General features: G+C 34.0%; 2 long non-coding RNA genes across 2 annotated transcripts; one reads left to right on the top strand and one right to left on the bottom strand.

Annotated features, from left to right (window-relative positions):
* Positions 1 to 3,423: 3,423 nt before the first annotated feature.
* LOC145051674 (uncharacterized) lies at positions 3,424 to 4,353 on the bottom strand. The gene is made up of 3 exons (XR_013683766.1): positions 4,003 to 4,353; positions 3,877 to 3,923; positions 3,424 to 3,793 (listed from the first exon to the last, which is right to left on the bottom strand). It is a non-coding gene; the product is annotated as an uncharacterized LOC145051674 (long non-coding RNA).
* Positions 4,354 to 12,981: 8,628 nt separating this feature from the next.
* On the top strand, positions 12,982 to 13,658 carry LOC145051673 (uncharacterized). Its single transcript, XR_013683765.1, has 3 exons — positions 12,982 to 13,069; positions 13,234 to 13,336; positions 13,535 to 13,658. It is a non-coding gene; the product is annotated as an uncharacterized LOC145051673 (long non-coding RNA).
* Positions 13,659 to 18,127: the final 4,469 nt, after the last annotated feature.

Below are 18,127 nucleotides of genomic sequence, written 5' to 3'. Positions count from 1 at the left end.
CCAAGTCTAGGGAACCTCCCTAGCACGAGAAGAAAGCCCCGGAGCGCCCGACGGCTCCGAGAAGAAAAGCTTTCGGCTCGGAAACGCTGCTCCAGCGAAGCCCGTTTTTTAATAAAAACTCGTTGTAAGTGAGCTACGCATATACTATATTTAATATAGCTTTTATTTAATTATAGTAACATTATTAGGACCTTAAAATAATTATTTGGGCTATTATTATGAGTTATATTAAGTGTTATTTAACGCTTATATAATAGTAATAATAGTTAGACTATTAATTAGTCGCGGTGAACGTTAAAAACTAAACCCTAGTGGTATTGATAGTAGATTTTGTCGAGGAAAATTGTTTTGAGATAACGAAGTGTTGTCTGAGTTCGGAATCACCACCTAATCAAGTGAGTGCATAGTTACTTTCATCTTACACATAGATATGAAGTATTTTATATAAATTACGTGCTATGTGTGCATATTATCTGAGTACTTGCTGTCTATGCTAGATGAACGATCTTATACATGTTTTAAATGATTTAAATTGTATATGTATTTTATATCTACGATAATGTTGGGGTAAAACATGGGTAGATGTAATAGATGAAATATGAGTTGGATGATGAGTTGAGAGGTGTTATAGACCACGAGGTGAGGGTAAGAGGTGGACGATGTGAGAAGCCTTTCCCAAATGATGGCCCCGTCATTCAGCAGAGTATGGATGACAACCACGGACTATTCTAGACAGTTCAGTGGAACACTAGCAAGCTCGTAACCTGTAGGTGTTGTGAACGATGTGTTCACCCGGTGTACTATAAACCCTGGCGTCCATGCAGACTTGGTGCCTAAACCTTGGTGATCATGCAGACTTGATGCCTAAACTTTGGTGATCATGCAGACTTGATACCTAAACCTTGGTGATCATGCAGACTTGATGCCTAAACCCTGACGACTATGCAGACTTAGTGCCTAAACCCTGGCGACTATGCAGACTTAGTGCCTAAGCCCTGGCGACTATGCAGACTTAGTGCCCGTTGTGTAAACCGTGGCAACGATGGACTTCGTGTCGATTCCTTAGGATGATCCTTAGGAATGAATGAACGAGGAATAACTGATTCTTAGGGTAGATCCTTAAGACTAAAGAAGATAATAGAGATGGGTAATTGGGTTGATTGTTTGATTGTTTAAACATAATAATTATATTATTGTGGGTTGAAAACCCTATGTACTCACCAGGTTTCCCAACCTGACCCACTCAGTTTATTTATATCACAGGTGTCGATATGAAGTGACATTACACTGAGAGATTAAGGAGATATAGATCACTAGTGATGATGAATGTAAGTTCTGTTTATGCTTATGTTTCTGTATTGACGATGACATCCCAAATGTTTTCAATTGAATAAAATTTTTTTTTTTCGGAAATGCTTTGATAGCGTATTTATCATGTTTTACTGGGAATAAATTTCGCAACATTTTTATTAAAAGAGGTACTCTGATTTTATAAAGCATAAACAAAATCGGTCTTTTCTGGTCGTGAAAATGGGGATGTCACAATATTAAAAAAACAATATTTAATATTACAATCCTAAATGTCACGTAATCTGTAAATCGAATTCAATTCTCATTTTCTCACTTAGCGTCGTTGCTCATCTCCCTTCCCCCGATCGAAGCCGGCGACACAAGTACACTCCAGTAGCAGGAGCTCTGACGAGCTCAACCCCGTTCCCGAACCGCCGATGCCACCCTTCTGAGTTCCAAAGCTGCTAGCCCGCTACGCCTCCGACGATTCCTTCTCGCTTCTCAAGTTCGTTTTCAAATTTCTCCCTTCTAGCTTTTTAGTTTCTCACTTCTTGGTTGCAATTGCCAATTTGTGTGTTGCTTTGCTGCTATTAGATTACATGTTCATCCCCAAACAGCCAAGTGTTGATGTTGCTTTGCTGAAATATTTGTTCAATTTATGAAATTAGTACACAGTTTTGGAATGGCAGGAAACTGCCGAGTGCTCTACAACGACACATATCTAAACTCATGTTTTTTGAAGTATTTAACTTCAATTAGGTGTTTTTTTGAATTATTTAACTTATTGCTCCATTTATGGAAAATGAGTTTAAACCCCAACCCCATGGGTTTAAACCCAGAAACTATAAGTGGATGGGTTGAACCCAAGAAACCGAGAAACCGGCTAAACCGATATCAGAACTGAAAAATCGAACCGACCAGAAACCGATCCTATTGGGTTTCGAAAACCAAAAACTGATCATTTACGGGTTGGGTTGGGGTCCAAAACCAACCAAAACCAACCCATGCACAACCCTGGTAGAAACCAATTATATGGTGAATCAGTTTTAATTGAATCCATGGGTGAAATAAAAATCCATTAACCTAATCCATGGGTCATATGAATCCATCTAACACATGTCTCTAATTCATATGTGAATCCATTTTAATTGAACCCAAGATGGATCCATATTAAGTACTAAGTCAAGATGAATTAACTAAAATTATGGTGAAGATGAATCCAAAGGTGGATCCATATTACATAATGGGTCCTTTATTTTCATTTAGCAAATAAAAACTGTTTTTATTTCTAATTTAAAATTAAAATTTAAAATGATATAAATAAAAAAATTAGCGAAAGATATAGACAATTTTTATTTTTTTATTTGATAAAAAGTGTGGTCAGAAAAAGAGAGTGATATGACGCATACGGTATGGTGATTTAGGTTTTTAAATGAATTTTTTTACTTTTGTCATTATTACTTTCTAAAGTCGGTTAACATCTTACTAATGTTTACATTAATTTCCAATATGACATTTGAATATTTGATTGTTTTGGGATGTTTTGGAGTGTACTTTTTTGTACAAAAAAAATTTCGACAGGATTTGACCCATCAGACACCTAACCGATTTTAATAGGTAGATAAATGTTAAATTAAAAAAAAAAAATCAAATTATCAATAGTTTATCTAGAATAAAAAACATTTCTTGATTTTTAGGTAAAATGCCAAAAATGCAAAAAGTTTTTCTATATGTACATAAATATTTCTATTTTATAACTAAAAAATTTATCCTAATCATAAGAACTTAGTGGTTTAGATCAAAATTTCATGTGTTCGAAATATTGTTATTTAGAACAGATTAACATAGGCCCCTTATCATTTTGTTTTTTAAAATTTAACTTTGGCCAAACCAAATCTCAGACGCACAACCTTCGAAGTTAAGAAACTAAATAATCAAAGAGGTTATGTAGTATTAAAGACACCTCCTGATGTGGATAATTGGAGGTTGATGTGCATGACATACCGAGGCTTTGTGCTATCGTGAGCACTTTCTTGCCACTTCTCTCTCCTCGGCAAAGACTTGGAGAAAGTGATGGTTGAGGTGGCCCTTGGCACCACTATCACTTGGGTCTAATATGAATGCGTGAATGGATTTTTGAAATGAGAAAAACATTTAACAACTTTTTTTAACAATTTACTAATCAAACTAGCTACACAACCATAAATCATCCCAAGAAAAAACAAAACTCCTACTACATTAAGTAAACAAATGTACCATTTTTACACAAAATTAGAGCTGAAAGACAAGATTCAGTCGACCAACCCATATATCATGGGCTATATAAAGTCCTTCCACACTTGCATTTCCAGCTTTCTGGCTTATAGTTCGAGTCCTGTTCATGTATGGCTACACCCACATATCCACTAATGCTTGGCACCTGTGTCGCATCACAAGGACTGCACCCATAACACTTGTGCTCACAGCTCGGTGGATTCGACCCTATTCTTTTCGTATCATCACCCTTCACAACACACCAAGATTAATTAAACTTCTGGAACACGGTGCCCGTTAGTCAAACTGGTCAAAGGAGCGAGAAAGACATACCTGTTTCACATAATCCATGGTCAATTGATCCAACGGAGGACCTTTTGCTGGTTAAAAAAGACGATAAAACATGATAAGAAAGTAAAAGAAAGGTAATTCTTCTTGGTTGGGAGGTGGGGTACTGACCTTGGTGAGGAGGGATTGCTTCATTTGGTGGCAAGGGCCTGCAAAGTACACTCAGAATATGCATCATTATCATAAGAAAACTCAACATTATTGATTTCATTCCTTTTGGGGGGTAATTGATTATGGTGGCAGAATGTTTCTTGATGATATATATGGAGTTTGGAAATATATATGATGGATCTGTATTAGTATATAGAGATATATAGAAGGACTCGTAGAGAAGAAGTTAGAAAAGTCCAAAGATTTCATCGGGATTGCATCTGACAGTAATTGTTTGATTTGCTTAGTGATAGCGAGTGATCAAGTGTATGCAGCTGGATATGTTGCTTCTCGTACAAGTGAGATTATGTATCAGGCACAATATTAAGAACTGTTCAGTAAAATGAGACAGGTGAAAGACATATATCATTGAATAACTATCCATTTCATATATTACTAATGCAATAAGGGATTGATCAAACCTTTTGCTAAAAGGATCATCTTTTTGGGCTAGCACGGGTATTTTTTCTCCCGTCTAACAAAAAATTATTTAATTTTATTTTTAACATTTAGTTTGTTAGTGTGGAGTGCGGACTATATATAATCAAAACAAGAATGATATTATTGCTCAATTGTGAAAATCTATGAAGGCTATTTATAAATTTTCATGTTTGATGCGTGCAAATAAAAAACCGTGTAAGCGGATGATCATCACTTTAAACCATATGAGAGTTCAAATTAAATCTCTTTGAAAGAATCAATATATACTATACTTTTCTTTTATTATATTATCGTGTGTGTTAGTGTTTGCATAGAATTAAAATTAGTTTATGATGACTTCATGAAGATCCATGAATGATATTATAAATCATGCAATAGTTGTAACGCAAAAACATACAATAACAGGTGCCCTTCTTTAAAGCAAACATATATAACCAAAAAAGTCCATTGGTAGCAGCTTTATTGGAATAATACCTTATATTTTTCTGCCTTGTAACTATGTTACAACTGTTTAAATCTATATGTATAAATTGGTGATTGTATGTCTTCTTTAGTATATCTAAAAACTAGGGTTTCATAATAAGAAACCTGGTTATTCAAGAATCCTGAATGACTCAAGCCGCAGGCGCAATACCACTATCATCGTCATCATCGTCGTCGTCGTCGCCATCACCATCCATGGATGCATCAACACAATGGTAATAACCCCAGTTTTCATCGCCATCTATGACATCATCACATGCATAATCTTTAGAAATGGGTTGATGGTCATGGCCTTGATAGTCATTTTCATCATCAAGCATCTTCCATATCATCTTTACACCATGAAACATTTTCTTGAAGAGTAGACAAAAGTAGAACAAGAGCCAAGATAATGCTAGTTGCTAGCTCTTCACTTTCAAGTTGAAATGGTTAGGAAAGATAGTTGAGAAGTAACATATAAATAGAGTTAATTTGGGAATAAAAGGTAAGTGCGGAGAGAATCCATCCCTCCAACCTCTCCTAAGCCACATGCTATATAGGTGTCATATCAGTTCACCTATTACTTCCAACCCTCTCAACCCTCAACACTTGAAAATGGAACCCTCCCAACCCACATTTTTGGTACAAGTTATGACACATATTGTACAAATTGAGAGAAGAGAAAGGAGAGATGGATCGTCGGTAGGGGTGGCAATTGATGACACGACACGACAAAAATACACGAAACGAAATTGAGACGAAATTGAATTCGAATTTGTGTTCGTGTCGTGTTCGTGTCCGGTGTAAAAAACACGACGTCGTGTCGTGTCGTGTTCGTGTTCAAAATTTGATATGAAATTGACATGATTTAACATTTTTTGTTGTGTTTTTCGTGTTATGTATGAATAAATATTAATTAAATATTTAAATACATTAATTTTTATTTCATGTTATCTTTGTCGCGTCGTGTTTGTCGTTTTTTAATCGGTTCGTTTTCGTGTTAGTTAAAAAAACACGAGATCGTGTCTTGTTAGACAAAAACACAACACGATCGTCCGATTTGCCACCCCTAATCGTCGGGTCCATCAACCTGCTCAACCTTCAACTTTTTTGGTGTTTACATTTCTATCCTGTACCCCATCTTTCACAGCTCCATTCACCTTTAAGAGGGTATTCAACAAAAATATGGTTATTATGATGTTTTAAATCTATGGTCCCAGTTCATTTGACCTAAATTAAAAGGAAAGAGGCTTTAACCATGTCGTACACTAACACGAGCTTGAACAAGCACCAACAGAAGATAATGACCAATGTAAGAGCTACTAATAACTTGGGAATGTATAGTTCTAAATATAAGGAGTTATATGAAAGGTCTCCCTGCACCCTGTTGGTTGAAGGCTTAAGTCTTATTTGGGACGATGATGTGTACTTTTGGAATAAGTTAGAGGGTGTGTTTTAGCCGTTAAAAAGATGTACTTACATTTCTTATATAGGTTTAAACCGTAACATTAACTTTACTATATCCATGATCTCTTAATTCATCTCGATTCTTTTCTTAGTTAGCAACTATTTGAGTTAAGATCTCGAGGGTAGGTTAGGTTAAACTTATGGTCTAATTAAATAGGTAAATCATCATCTCGTTCTATGAGGGTTTTAATTATAAATGTTTAAAAACTAGTTACACTCATAACTTCTAATGCTTTTCATATATATATATATATATATATATATATGAAAAAAAAAAAATCTCCTTATACTTTTTGTTTCTGTCCATTTAAAATTATAACAAATGTCTTAAAATATTATTGGAAAAATAAAACTTAACAATTGTTATAATTTTAAATATGTAGGAATGTGGGTAAGAAATAAAAGTAAAAGGATATTTGAATTCTCATATAGGAAATAAGATCAAATATTATCATGTTAAATGCTAATTAAATAGATTTATCATGGTATATGATTAAAAACTATATCATGTTATCTTGGTAGAGTTGCATTACAAAATGAGTACGTATAATTAGTATTTTCTCAATAAACATGTCATACATTCATCTGAAATTAAGATCGGCGTATTCTCATTTAGTCATTAAGTGTTTAGAAAACCACTTTGATTATTTTGAGACAACCAATTCGAGATATATACTGTAATGGATTCTTTAGCATACAATTATAGTAATTAAATGTGTAAATACCGTAGAGTATAATTAAATTAGGGACTTCTCCAAACAATTTTCAGCCACTTGAAGAAACTTAGTTTTGGTGTCATCATCCTTAGGTTTCTTAATCATGTTATGTTCTCCTACTTTAACCACCTAATTATAAGAACTTTATAATGCTTTGAAAAATCTAAGCATTTTTGTTTCTTCCATCATTCCTTCCTACATGTTTTGTAGAATGGCATCGTTCTTATTAGCTAGGTATAGATAAGTTATATAAGAATTATTCAGTACTTCTATAAAAATATAGATTTAAAATTTTGTGATTAACCAATCGACATATCTCTTCCAAACTCATTGATTATTAAAAAACAAGATTTAAGATCAAAATTGTAGATTATACCTGCCAATTTTCATTTTTATAAACCTAAAAATATCAATATAATAAGAAGGAATTGGTACAAATCCCTTTCATTTGCAGTCTCAAAGCAAAAGGGTGAGTAGAAGTCTTGTGGGACCAATGGCGTAACAGATTGTGAATGGCAAATTTGTGTTTGTGCAAGTGAATCTCGTGGGAATGTGTGTGTTGCTGTAGGAAAAGTGTGCTGCACATATGACATATCATTCACCTTGGATGCTGACATGGCACATTTCAATCCACAAAGCATGTTGAAGAAGTTAAAGAATAATGATCTTTATGATGCATCTTTACTACCAAAAAGTGAATATATGTGTTGGTGGTGGTAGACAAATCATTTGGGTGGACTATGGGAATATCTCACTAATATGTAACATTAGAACCATTTTGTAATAATTATTTTAATGTTGTTATACTTATATGTCGTGTTAGTAACTATGTCAATATGACATAATAGGTGCATGCCCATGTTTCCTAAGGGTTACTTGATAGAAAGAACCGTTAATATATAAATGGGTTTTACTATAATACTATTTAATTTGTGAATATAGCTTTGCAAATTAGAATAAAACTAGTTCAAATGAGACAGTTCTCACCTGGAGGCTTTGGTGGCTCATGTAAGTGCAATGTTATTTCTACACCCCTTTTTTAAAGTGTTTTGCTATTGTTGGTGTTATTTTTGTTATAAAAAAAATATGCATTGCTCTAGCTTTTTCACCTGGGTTGTAGCTTATTAGTTCTCTACTTAGCTAATGTTTTCCTTTGTATTGTTTTCTTCTATACTTCTCCTTTGTATTGTTTTGTTGTACTTTCCCTAGCTTCCAATTTGTTGTATTGTTTTATTGTATTTTTCCTAGCTCCCCGCTAGCCCTTTAATTTAATTGTTGCCGTTGTAAAAAAATGAAACTAGTTTTTTTTTTCAAAGTGGTTTTCAACTGAAATTCGTTTAATTCGTATGTTAAATTAGTTAAATTTACGATTTTCCTATCTGTTTAATATTTAAGAAGTTTAATACATTCCAAAGACCCGTGAATAAGTCAACAAAATGGACCCGGCCGTGAATATATCAAGAAAATGAACGTTAAAAATGAAATGAAATTATTGCATGCAGAATTGCAGATTCAGTATTTGGAAGAAATTAAAATTAAAAAGAAGAAGAAATGGATTCGCTAAGTTTGAAAAGAATTTGAAGCCGTGGAAATGGATAAACGATGACAATGTGCATGAATCATTTTTTTGAGAGTTCCACCATCTTGAAAATTTATTAAAACTAGACAATAATTTTCTGGTGATGCGAGATTATATCTATATCAATTTCCGATATTATAGAAATAAAATTACTTGGAAAAATATTAACTCTAACTTTTTAGTTATTTAGTTTTTTTGGTAATCGATGTAATATCTATTTATCCGACTAGACATTTCTTTTTATAAAATTTATCAGGCTAAACAAAGGCCTCTGGATTTTCAACTCTTACATTTTCCTGCCATAATATACACAGGCAATCAACGACACACTCAAGACAGGTTGTGTGCTCTTCCTTCAATAATCAATCCATGGACTCTAAGAACGTGTATATTAACCTCAAAAGAAGCATATGTTTCCTTTACCCCACCGATACGAATTTCCGACTCCAAGTTGACAAATATTGTGACAACAAATTCTTATTAAATAAAGGTTAGTATAAAGTTCCACATAGCAAAAACAATAATTAGTATTTAAAAGGTTAATCATTAGAGATTCCCTAAGTCAAAGCTACATAATTTGAATCGTGGGCAAGCACCATCATCAGTAATTTAATTTGCTCGTAGAGGAGGGTGTAACCTATCCCCTTAATGAAGGAGAACAATCTCCCTACCTAATGTATTTTTATAGTTTTTTCTTAATCTTGACCATACGTTTTTAAATTATGTATTTTGATTACGAAAGTTTAAGATTAACTTTGTTATTTTTTATATTATATTTTAATTGAGTATGGCAAGTGAAATATGTCTCTTGTTTTAAGGTATTTGTAGCTAAACAACTTGTTGGCATCAATGGTCAATCACAAAAATAATTAGCCACATGATTATTGGGAATATATGTAATTGACATAACTTTTGATTAGCAAGAAAATGATGATCAGTCATTATATTGTTAGAGATTGATCTCAAGGTCTACTTTAGTTAATTTAGTCTACTAATTTAAGAAATATTAGTCATTTTATGTATTGTTTCGTATATGTTAGATAAGTTTTTGTTCAAAGGGTATTTTTTGTCATTTTATTTGTTTATTGCTTTGTTTGTGTTTATAAGTGTGGAACTACTCAAGGGAAGCCCAAGTTTTAGTATAATCAACATAATCTCATATACCTTGAGGAATTGTATTTGGAGGCTTTCAACTAAAGCATGCTTGTAAATTTGAGTAACGGGTAAAGGATTGTGTGCATGGAGCAATGGTGTGGGTCAAACAAACAAATTCAAGACAACGAGTTTGTGTGGGTCAAAAAAGTATGTCTTCGGGTTACTACATGAGAGCAAAATATATGGATTTGGAGACAAATTTTGTTGATAATAGAAAAAAAATTGAAACGTACAATCCAACAACTTAATATCAATTTTAGATGAGATGTATTGAATGAAAAAACAATACAAGTGCAAGCATGGCTAATTCCATGTATGTCAATTGTATCAAAAAATAACACCCTATTTTAAAGAAAAGGCAATATATGTTCAATTAGATCAGAATTATCATCCTAATATGCAACTTATGTTCAACTATGTCAGAAAATAACATCCTGTGTTTGGGAATTATGCACAAAATAACATCTTGCTTTCATAAATGAAGTTTAATAATTTGTTTATGGGTTTTGAAAACTATGATACATAAAACAAAAATAGGCTTGATTAGATATTACGATTTGAAATAATCGATAGTATTTTTTTTGTCAATAGTGGTTTCCACGAGTATCAATCTAATATATATATATATATATATATATATATATATATATATATATATATATATATATATATATATATATATATATATATATATATATTAGGTGTAACATCCCAAAAGCCATAGTAAAAAAATTTATTTTTAAAAAGACATTTCATAAACCCAATAAATAATTAATCATTGTTTCAAAACAAAACCATAAAAAAAAAAAATCAAAGTATCGATATCATCTCTCAAACAAAATGTACGATCACAACTTCACATTGCCTCAATCATCCGAAGTACTTGAAAACATTTAAATCTACAATTGTAAGTCAAAGCATAGTGAGTTCCCCCAAAATACCTCACACAACAATACACATACACTACAAGAAAAATAGCCTTTTACGACGTGCAAACCACGACACTCGGTGATTTATGTTACGCAAAGGAGAGTGACATTAAAAGAGTGTCGTCTATTCAAAAAATTTAAGGATTTAGGTCACGCATTATTGCGTGCCCTTAAATAGTGTCTCATGTAAAAAAATTAAAAACACGGAGGGCACTCGTGCGTCCTCTGTGAATGTCGTTTTATATTTTTTTAAGAAACGCGCGTCTCTAAGAGGGAAAATGAAATCCCCAAATTTTTTAAACACCCGCCTTCTTCTCCTACATTCATTTCCATATGACTCTCATATCTACCCTACATCGTCTCCACCTCTCACCCACATCCACTGCCTCACAAAATTTTCACAAGCTAACGATTCCATAGCCTACTAGCGATTGAGGGTTATTTTCACATCTGCTCTACTTCCCATCGTCCATCTACTTCTGCCCTAGATCCGACGATTGAAGATTACAAATATGTGTAGGGTTTTATTTTATTTTAAGCTTCCAGTTCTCCTGTTTCCGTGGTGATCGACCGGTGGTGAAACGATTCAGCGCCAAAAAAAGAAGCGGCTCTCCATTCTCTTCTCGAATGAGATTTCTAAGGATTTACATCGGTATCTCAAACGACTTCAACTCTTTTCACAGATTTCTTCCCATCTGATTTTATGATTTCAGATTTCTTATTGGTGACTCATTTCCTCTCCCATCGAGTTCGAAATTTTCACTCAAGGAAGTAATGGCAACGGAAGATGATGAAGGGCCTTCAATGGTGCTTTGTTTATTACACTATGGTAGCGGAGATGACGGTGTTGTTGATAGCCCTAAACAATAGTCATCTTAAAAGAAATTATCAAAGAGAAAGGTAGGTATCAGTTCTAGAGTTCTTATATAAAATTAGGTCAGCTGTACCCTTCTTATATAAAATTAATGAAATCGATTTTAAAAGCAAGCCAGAATATTGATTTTGAAATCGAGCCCCAGATTTCGGAATATAGCCCTGCCTGTTACCATTAAAATTTACCCCTGCTTCTGATTTTTTAGCTTCTTGGTCAGGCCGACTCATAGAACTATTCCCCACAAACCCTTTGACTTCCGAAACATCACCCCCATCCTTGTTCTTTCCCATAACCTTGTTACTTTTCCAACTTTGCCCCTGTTCAATCTTTGAATCATTAGACTTTCCTTTCATTGGCTGAATATTCCCATAATACCCCTGCCCATTTTTACCTCCTGTCTTCCCACCTCTATCAAAACTAAATTCCAAATTTTCCTGATTATTCCCATTATACCCTTGATAGCGAGTTCCAGCAGAAGCCCCAGAATTTCTAATTTTCGGATAATTCCCTTTTTTCCCCTGCTTGCGGTTTCCAGCAAAAACCCCTGAACCTTCATTTTTCGAGAAATTCCCTTGATGCCCCTGACTCGAAAACTGTTTTTCCCCCCTGTAGCTTCTTTTGAAAACAAATTTCCATTATTTCCTTTGGTTTTCTTCACCACATCAACAAACCCATCATTTTGTTCCTTAACTTCTTTAGTGCTGGCAAGAAGCACTTGCATAAGATCCATAGTAGCTCCTTCTTTTTCCTTTCTCTATTTTACTTCTCTCCTCTTCTTCTTTCATCTGAATAGCAGTAACATCAATCGAGATTAGTGGAAATTGGTTTTTATTTTTTATAGTTGATACTTGAGAAAACCTTATATGTTTTTTTTTTTATTTTCTGAAAATTAATTCCAGGTGAAAACAGAAAATGGTATGTTGTGTTAGAAAATGACAATCATACCCTTGGTCACAGTAGTCTCATATCATTATTTCCATTCTCACCTTCACTCCAATGCCCATTATTAGAAGAAATCAATGAGCTCCTTGCCAGCTGCTGCTGCTGGAAGTCGGTCTGATAATGAGATGAAAGATGATTGTTGCCAACCATCCTTGAAGGATTTGCAGCATAAAGTTTCTCTTGGTCATGCCATACACTGTTATATAGTTCATGGTTCTACATAAAGTGAAAACTTTTGCTTCTAGGTCATCTAAATGTACAATGTGATTTTTCTTAACATCAGGTACAAATGTAGATTTTTCATAACAGCAGTGAAAATCTTAATCAGTTGAATGTGTGTTTCATAACATCAGGTACAAATTTACAATGTGATTTTTTTATTCAATTACAGGGTAATCTTATTCCGGAAGGCCATAAAGTTCTTATCTTTTCCCAGAGTTGCATAATGCTTGATATTATTCAGGTTTGTTTCAATGCCTAACTAAATTGGCTATGTTTCTTGTTCTTTTTCTTAACCAAAGTTTATCAACTTTGTGAATATTATTCTGACTTGTTTTGATATTTATTTTTGATATTTTGTTCTTAATGTTGGTTCTAACTTCTTGTTTTTTCTTTTTTTTTAAACAGTTACAAGGGACCTGAATAGGGGTTTTCTGAATTTGTAGTGATGGCTGCAGACACTGAAGATTTTGAAATGATTTCCCATATTCAATTCCTTACTAAATATAAGGTATATTTCCCATATCCCATATTCCATTCCTTACTAAATATAAGGTATGACACCTGAAATTGTACAAGGGAGGGGCCATGATAAGGCCGCTGATTGGTGGAGTGTTGGAATTTTACTTTTAATAAATCACTATTAAATTCCCATTACTTTTAGCGTGAGGGTAATAATGTAATTTTGTTCGACCTTGTATCTTTGCAGCCTTCGTTTAGAGGTGGAAACTTTTTGATATTGATATCACAATGCTAGTAACAAGTGTTCAACCTGATGATCATAAGCTGGAAGAACTTGTGGTTCGCGAGGTATATCAGACATTCAAGGAATGGTAAGGCGTAGATGGCATTTGTATTTTCATTTGGTATAATTTTCTGTTTAGCTCCTTTTACCTGTTTACTTTTTTTTTCTGTCCACTCATTGGTTTTTATTCTTCTTTTACCCAGTTCCAATGATCTACATGATGGATTGGACAAAAAATGACTGTAGTTCACTACTCAAGTCATCAACTAAGGTACTTGATATCCCTTGATTTTGGCTAGTGTATGTATTTGTAAATTCAATTAAAAGTTTTGATATGTGTATATCATGTTCCATGTTAGAGGCATGGGATATCATGTTTACATCTATGAAATGTTGACTACATGTTCATCTCAATGGTTTACTTAGATTTCATGTCTTGTATCTGTATCAGTTCTTAGTAGAACTTTTTTTTAACAATGGAGAAGGATGGATAAGCCAAAAAGGAATCACGGGTGGCTATGATTATGTTTTCCATCAGATCTATAGTCATATTGTAAAAATCATACCTTGAGCTATAGAACTCAAACGGACCCCAAACCAGTTCCCAAAGTTCACAAATTGAGTTGGATAACTTTCTTAAGCAGCCCAACTTCACTGGTAAGGACTTTATCTATGTGCAAGAATGGAATCTTTGCTGTTAGGTCTGATCCGGGTCTGTTCTGATATGTCATTTTGTTTTCATCATTTATAAGGCTTGGAAAAGGATCCAGAGTGATTCCAAGTTTCTATATGTTCCTGATATTATGAATTTAAGATCTGGAGCAGATGGGGTGTTATTTCCAATTATAAATTGGTTAGAATTGATCCAGACTCCAGATCAGTGGGCAGTCACCAGCTTTTACTAGTGTTGTGATAGTCCACAATGTGAATTTTATATCCGGAGCTTGGGAAATGCTTTTCATTCAATTCCAACTCTGAGACTTTCACTTGTATGTCCTTTACTTCTCTGAATTTTGGTATGGACGAATTCTACTCACAAGTTGGGTAGAATTGGCCAACCTCACTTGACTGTCTTGTTGGAGATAGAAGTGATACACCTGTTTGTAAAATTCATATTTAATTCATCCTTTGGAGTTAGAAGGAGTTCTTTATAGTTCTGGAATCCTAAACAATCATAGTTTTCTATAAAATTTAGTTAAAGCTATGTTTCTGTTTTAGATTTTGGAGTAAATCCGTTTTGAACAGCAGGTCTGTTTTAGAGACCTTGCTGTGATTACTCTTTTCTCAACTCATAGCTTCATTACTTCTCCTTTCTAACCTTTAGTCCTTCTAAGATGGGTTTTAAAAGTTTAAAATTTTTGCAAGTGTGCTATTGAAAATGAAGATAAACCCAATTGTGCTACTGAAAATGAAGAGCTTGTTCAGGTATCTCAATTTCCAGACATACCCTTTTGGGTTTTTCACTTTCCTGAAATACCCTTTTTGATCTTTTACAATTTCCAAAAATACCCTTCTTGGTGCCTAGGAGTTATAGTGTTACCAGTTGCAGTTGTAATATATATATATATATATATATATATATATATATATATATATATATATATATAGGTTGCAGGACAATGGTGAACAGTCAAGATTCGTATGCACAACCAGTTGCAGTTGCAGCCACACATGGTGTGGTGGATGTGTCCCATGCATACGGTGGGGCTGCAAGCGGACAAACCCTTCCTGTTCAGGTTACTTATGCTGAAAACTATGGTACCCAGCAAGATCCCTACTCTTCTGCACACACATCATATTACACACATCATAATCAAAAAGTTTATAACATCAATTCCGATAATATACTATATTCACTATTGTTATTGTGGCCTTTCAGGTTTTGTTTAAGAATCTGAATGTTGATTTGAAGGAAGTAAGCCCATCATCCCTTCTTATGGACAAAGTGAGAGAAGTTGAAGGAAGCCCTGATTTTTCCAACAAGATGTCGGGTCAACTCAACAACCACCAATGGTTGGAGAAGTTAAAAAAACAAAGTATTATCTTATTGATTAGCGATTACTGGTGTTGAGCTTTAAGCAATTTTAGGCCCTCTATTTATTAATCTTTTATAAGCTAGATTGTTGTTTTCTTTCCTTTTTATAAGTTGAATTGTGGCTAGAAATTATAGTCATCTATTCAAAGAAGGTGTTGGAACGTGAGTTCAAATTGATGACCCTTTTACATATAAATTTGATTAACAGATTGTACAATGAAATGCAAAGAATAATTATGGGAAGGAGGTTAAGTATTAATCTCATGAATGCTGCAAACGTATTTGTTTCTCTCAATTCACCTTTTGAAGGACCTGGCACGTGTCTATATTACAGAACCTGTAAGTTTTTTTTTCCTTTCTTTTATGGGTAAACTACAGGAAATAACCTCCTACTTTATTACTCTGTATAGGATGTATATGTAACAATTCTTTACACATGATATCAAACAGGAAAATGAGGTAGCTAACTAAACTAACTACTTCAATTTTCATATACTTCAATAAAAAATTAAAATATATTATGTTTGTTAATGATTTTGTATTGCAGGTACCTTTTCAACACTTTGCTGAGAAAATTTGTGGCTATCTTTTGAATAGGAGGAGTTAGTAGCTATTTAGACATGCATACCAAAGATAACATTTTGTACAGAGAGTTCTTGGCACATAGGAAGCTAGATAATGCAATTGTATATAAATGAGTTCATTTTTTTTATAACATTTACTCACTACTGGAATAGTTATTTGTATTTGACATATTAGTGAAATGAATTATCTTTGTTATTTATGGTATTTTATTTCGTATTATGAGATTTTAATGTATTATTTAATTTGAAAATTAGAAAAATCTATAAATAATATTTTTTTTAAACATTTAAAATTATGATACGCAAAAATGTGTGTCATCTTCATTTATGACATGGCCTTTCTTGACAGTGGCTTTCTTGATACGCATTGCGTGTCATTAACACGCGCGTCGTAAGGTTACGACACGTGAATGCGTATCGTCTTTCTTTATGACAGGGCCTTCCTTGATACGCATTGCGTGTCGTAAACGCGCGTCGTAAATGCGCGTCGTCTATAGACGACGCGCAAAAGCGCGTCGTCTTTCTTTATGACAGGGCCTTCCTTGACGCACATTTGCGCGTCGTCTGAGCCTTTTACGACGCGCAATGAGCGTCGTAAAAGGCTGTTTTTCTAGTAGTGATACAATGCATGTATACATAGACCTACAGTCTACCTGGACCGCCTCACAAGGCCAACATGATGCATGGATCGCTCTACTAAGCCTACAGTCTATTGGACCGCCTTGCAAGGCCTACAATAGTTGGACCGCTCCCTTGGGTCTACAGTCTGACTGGACTGCCTCCCAAGGCCTATAATATATTGGACCGTCTGGGTATCTTAGCCTACAACACAAAGCAAGACTGCCTCAACCCTACCACAATCTGTTGACAGATGAAAACAAAGAAACAATCAAACAATAAGCAGCAATACAAGTAATTATAACAGATCTACCAATCTAACAAATCACTATAGTATCCTAACATCCTACACACAAGGATACATACTATAGTACAAAGTATAGTGAGAAAACTCACCTCACAATCTAGCAGATAACATCACAGCTCACACAATCCAAGAACCGATACTATAAGTCTCCTATATAACAATCAGGGACCAATTCTTAAACTACAACCCAAAACCCTCAAATTGACCTAAAGTCAAACTTGCTCAAAAATTCAAAAGTCAACGGTCAAAGTCATCGATTCAAAAGTTCATCAGTTGTTCACCACGTCGTGATGAGTTTTGATACAAAATATAAGTTAGTTTTTTCATAAAAACCAACAACGGAAGTCTTAAAAATTATAAGTTTATTTTGAGTTTATAACAAAACCAAACCATCTAGGATACATTTATAGAGGTTAGAATGATATTAAAAACAACCATAGAGTGTTTTAGAATGACAAACTTTGGAGCGTTTGAACCCACTTGATTTTGGGGTGTAGATGAAGCTAGAAAGATCAAAAAAGATGATCTTCTCTACAAGTATCAACCATCAAGATTATGACACTTGGAATGCTAGTTCCTTCTTGAATTCTTGAGTTTCATAAGCCTTTAAGTACTTAACTCAAATAAGCACTAAAGGAGACAACTCAAGGGAGCCTTTAATCAGTAAACTAGCTTCAAGAGAGAGAGAGAGAGAGAGAGAGAGAGAGAAAGAGAGGTGGGTACGTAGTATAAGAGAAGCTACAAATTTTATCATTTTGAGAGGATTCAAGACCAAAAAACTAGCCAAAACTCATCGAAGACACTTTCTTATATACACTCTCATGCAAGACGTGCCTTTACATTATAATAATATAAAGTAATGTTAGCCTTTTAGGAGCATTGGGAACAAAGGAGGAAGGTTGACAAGCAACCTTCCAAGCATGATGAATTTCCGACCGTGCTTGGTGTAAGAGACAAAATTTGTCTTCTAGCTTCTTTAACCAAATACACCAATTAACTAACTTAATCATGGT

This window comes from Lactuca serriola, chromosome 5 (genome assembly GCF_051521515.1).
Source record: "Lactuca serriola cultivar US96UC23 chromosome 5, Lser_US96UC23_V15, whole genome shotgun sequence".
NCBI classification, from domain to species: Eukaryota; Viridiplantae; Streptophyta; class Magnoliopsida; order Asterales; family Asteraceae; genus Lactuca; species Lactuca serriola.
This window is presented reverse-complemented; position numbering and strand designations above follow the sequence as displayed.